Raw genomic sequence first — 5,429 nt, forward strand, 5'->3', positions numbered from 1 at the left:
AGAATTTCCTGCACTGGTCTCAGGATTTTCTATATATATGATTAACCCTTTCTGCTTATGTAATCTTAACTATAGGGCGGCCCCTTACCAGTTAAGACTGTCCCTTTCCACATCTCCAGAAGGCCTTCACAAATCAAGGAAGAAGCAAATTGTCAGCAAAATCAGCCCAGTGAGCACAGGAAAATACTGAAGCTCCACCTCTGCTTCTCACATTTTTATCTCATACAGGATGGCAGCCAGAGTAGAAGAGTATACTCAAGGAGAAAATGTGTTGCACTGATAAAAGGCAAAAATTCCTAACTAAACGTACTTAGAGCAAAAATGACCAAAGCTGACCATTAATCAACTCTCTATCACTCTCACTAAAAATAATCTATTACATATTCCCTCATTCCTTTTAGCCATCATTATCCCTAATCAAGCCTGTTACTGCTAATTTGGAATTTTAGAGTTCTCTGCTGGACAAACCCATAGCATTTGACTTTTCTCTGCTCCAATCCTATCTATATATCAAAGCCACTGAGATTTTTGTCACTATGTTATTCCATATATATCAATGGTTACATATGGCCTACCAAATTAAGTTCACTTTTTAAAATCTGACCTAAACATTTTTGCAACACTACTTTCCACCATCCAATCTGTACCCAAGGAAGCTATAAATATTTGTTATTCCTGATTTCCCAAATATATTTATCTTTTTCTCACATTAGGCCTTAGTCTTTGCTCTTTCCCACTGAGTATGTCTTACTTCCCTCTCTATCTGATAAAATCCTACCCATTCTTCTAGATTCTGCTTAAATGTCTAAAGTACCCCCTCCTCACCTCTTCAATTTTCCATAGTTCTCTCTCTCTCTCTCTCTTATGCCAACTGTACTCATCACATTCTGTGCTTCTTTAAGAGTTTTCTGTGTCCATGGCATAGAGCTTGCTCCTCTTAATATTAATAAATACTTGTTGAATTTAAAAGAAACAAGCATGATTCATAGATAGATAGATGATAGATAGATAGATAGATAGATAGATAGATAGATAGATAGATATAGATGCACACATGAGTCACACACAAACAGCACTATTTTATAATTGAGTTCTATGCCCAAAAAATTCAGAATATTTTTTAAAGTAATACCAGACACTAAGCCTCTACAGAGAAAGTATAGAGATTCTAATCTTATAGAGACATGATCAAAATGTAAAGTGTATTTTCAGTTTTCTAAAGTTTGATTTTGGCCACCATCTTCTTGAAAAGACTCATGTCTACAAAGCTTTCAGAATCTTTATAGAAACCACCATGTAGTCAAATGAGAGAAGAGAATTGAACTAATCAGGAAATCATAAAAATCATATTTTAGACATTCAGTCATTCTGATAAAATCTATGGAAGCTGAACATAGTAACCAGAGGCCCTTTTTTCTTTATCAAATCATACAGTTAATTCAAAAAGAAATCTCCATGGCAAGGTTTGTTTTGTTTCCTTTGTAGTGGTTTCATAAGCACATGGGTCAGGTTGGAGATAAATGTTAAAGCCCTCTTAACTTAGAGGGGTGCCTGAATGGCTTAGTTGGTTAAGTGTCTACCTTCAGCTCAGGTCATGGTACCAAGGGTCCTAGGATCAAGCCCCTGTCTCTCTCTTCTCTTGGCCCGCTGCCCCCCTGCTTGTACTTTCCTTCTCTTTCTTTCTCTCTTTCTTTCTCTCTCTCTGTCAAACAAACAAACAAACAACTCTGTTAACTTAGAAACTCCAGCCCCTGTCTTCTTGGTATCTGAATAGTGCTAGGGGGAAAAATGACATATTTCATGTGACTCTGAAAATAAACATGATCAATATCCTGAAACCAAAACTTGACATGGCTTTCAATTTTATTTTATTTTATTTTATTTTATTTTATTTTATTTTATTTTATTATTTTATTTTATTTTATTTTATTTATTTTATTTTATTTTATTTTATTTATTTATTTTATTTTTTTGGCTTTCAATTTTAAATGAAATCAGTATAGTCTTTTTAAATTATTCATAACCCTCTGCCCCAAATAACAAAGCACCCAGCCAAACCCCTAATTTTTATTCTGCCACAGCAAAAACAAATTGTGTAGTAAAAAGAGAAGAGCTAAGACAATGAGAAGGTTTGGGTTCTAGTTCTAATTTAATCTCTGGCTGTGTAAACTTGAGTAAAACACTTCACCGTTTAAATATTCTACCTCCAATCTATAAAATAAGGAAATAATCCTATTGCCTTGCCTATTTAATGATGAAGATTAAATGAAATAAATTAAGGGAAAGCATTTTATAAATTAAGTCCCAAAAGCTCTGATGATCCTGATGCCACTTCCCATTAATCCTCCAATGATCTCCATCCAAGCAGTTGTATAGTCAGGCTAGCTGTCTTCTTTTCCACTTCATAGGCAACCATCTTGACGGATCCTGTGGTATTTTAGTTGCCTGTACTTGTGACGGCTTCTCGCTCTTCCTGTCTGCCTAGCTGAGTCTTGTATTTGTTTCAGAGACTTCATTCCCCATGAAACCTTCAACCTACCAGGATCTTTTTTTTTTTTTAAGAATTTTTTGTACACTTAGCCCCTTCACCTCAAATAGAACATTCGTTTATGACTTTGTATACTCTATTACAATTTGCAAGTCTTGGTGCCATTAGAGTTTGAATTTCTATGTGTAAACACTCTGTCATCTACTTCTTTTATATAACTCAAAGTGCATAGCTCAGGGCTAGGTACTCTTTAAAAGAATGAACTGCTTATTTTCTAACTTTCTTTTCCCAGAGTTACTGACTAAAGGACACTTCATGCCCTAATTTCTGATATCTAATCAATCATAAAGTCCTCTTTATTTTATCTTCAAAATAAAGTCTCAAAGATACCCACCTTTCTTTCTCCCCCACTCATGTCCAAATTTCATCTGCAGCACTTCAAAAACTTCATTAGTGCACCCTTGCTTCAATAATGGTTTCAAATAATACACAAAGCCAGAAAAATCCACTTTTAGAAATCCAATTATGCAGTTGGATGGTTAGAACACTTTAGAATTTTATCACATTTTAAATAATTTAAATAAATCATGTATCTGATAAGGTATCCAGAATATATAAAAATCCTACAACCCAATAACAAAAAACAAATAACCCAATTAAAATAGAGGCAAAAGACTTGAACATATATTTCTCTAAAGAAAATATGCAAATAGCCAGAAAAACACATGAAAAGATGCTTAATATTACTAATCATTAGGGAAGTGTAAATCAGTCAAACTTGCAATGAGATACCACCCCACACAAATTTGAATGGCTGTTATTTAAAAAAAAATAGAAATAACAATTTTTGACAAGGATCTGGAAAAACTGGAACCTTTGTGCATTTCTGGTGGGAATTTAAAGTGGTACAGTCACTATGGAAAGCAATATAAAATCAAAAAATGGGCATATCAGGTGATCTGGTGATTCCATTTCTGGCATATTTTCAAAAGAATTTAAAGCAAGGACTTGAACCAATATTTGTACACCAACATTCATAGCAGCATTATTCACAATAGCCAAAGCATAAAAGCAACCCATTGTCCATCAGTAGATGAATATATAAACAAAACATGGCCTGTATAACAAGTAACTTTCAAAAAGGAAGAAAATTCTAACCCATGCTTAAACATGGTAAATCTTGATGACGTTATGCTAAGTTAAATAAAACAATCTTACAAAAGGACAAGTACTGTATGACTGCACTTTATATGTGGTACTTAGAGTAGTCAAATTCATGGACACAGAAAGTAGAGTGGTGGTTGCTGAGGGTTAAGAGGAGAGAAGGGGAGTTCTGTTTAATTGGTATGGAGTTTCTGTTTAGGAAGATGGAAAAAGGCTGGGAGTGGATGGTGGTGATGGTTGCACAATGATGTGAGCACTATACATTTAAAATGGGCAAAACAGCAAATTATATGTTATGTATAGTCTATCACAACAAAAAATAGTTACAAAAAATGTTATGCAAGTATATCAGAGCAAATAGCTGGATTAGGAGAGATTCTGCTGTGGGAACTAGGACTTCACAGAAGAAGAGGTCACGTCTAAACATAAAGAAGGGGAGGGATCCCTGGGTGGCGCAGCGGCTTGGCGCCTGCCTTTGGCCTAGGGCGCGATCCTGGAGACCCGGGATGGAATCCCACGTCGGGCTCCTGGCATGGAGCCTGCTACTCCCTGTGCCTCTCTCTCTCTCTCTCTCTCTCTCTCTCTCTGTGACTATCATAAATAAATTTAAAAAATTTAAAGAAGGGGAAAATATTTCTGGACAGAGGTAAAGGATGTACAAAGGAAAAGCATATGAGAACGTAGGGTATATTCAAGGGATGGCAGTTTGGTGAAGGCTGGTCACAGAGCTATCCCTGAGCAGTAACCATCAAAAGATACCAACAGCTCTGAATTAAAGAAATGTTACATTTCTACTTATTTGCAACTTGACAGTTTACATGCCTTGTATTTGGTATTCACCAAACTATATAATTAGCCAGCATATGCGCTTTCCTGTTCTTACTAGATTTCAGACAGTTTACTCAGTTTAATGGTAAAGTTGAAAGTGAGAATTTTGCCCAAGAACTGGAGAACTATATTTTATAGATGGCAGGCAAAAGAGATTTTCAAAGGACAACTGGGTGGGTCAGTCTAAGTGCCTGATTCTTGATTTCAGCTCAGATCATCAACTCAGGGTTGTGAGATCAAGCCCCATGTTGGGCTCCATGCTGGGGTATGGAGCCTGCTTAAGATTCTCTCTTTCTCTCTCTCTGCCCCATTCCCATCCAAAAATAAAAAGAGAGAGAGGATTTTCAACATCCAAAAGCCAGAGTGAGAATAACTGATATCAGTGCGTTCCAGAGCCAATACACCAACCCTAAGCCTCAGGTAACAAATTAATTCTCTGTTTAAGATGCTTTCAAGAGTTATTAAAAATTTTATTATATTCTTTTCTCAATCCAAAAAAGTAAATGTTTTAAGCCTAAGGTCAATGCTTTATCTTTCATGATTAGTTATACAGGTTTATTATAAAGCAGCCAAATAAATCTTATCTATTATTGCCACTTTGACCATAAAGAGTTGACCACAGTGAAGTAAAAATCATAATATTCTGTCAAATGATTCAGCATGGATTATGTCAATATCACTATTTCCAGCACCAAAGCAATTGAATAACTAGATCTAGGAAAACCTGCTTCATTTCATCTAAATGGATTGGAATGGTTCATATCTCTCAGAGATGTGTCATAAGGTCTAAAGATTCTCCCACAATAAAGTCTCATGTACAGAGGATCTAAATGAAGGAAGAAATGAATAAGCAGAGGAATGAGTTTTAAACAAACAAAAAATTTGAGAGATTCTCTTTTGTCTGTTTCTCTGCATTAAATATGGGTTAAACATCTTCTGAAAAGGTAAT

This window comes from Canis lupus, chromosome 12, assembly GCF_011100685.1.
Source record: "Canis lupus familiaris isolate Mischka breed German Shepherd chromosome 12, alternate assembly UU_Cfam_GSD_1.0, whole genome shotgun sequence".
NCBI classification, from domain to species: Eukaryota; Metazoa; Chordata; class Mammalia; order Carnivora; family Canidae; genus Canis; species Canis lupus.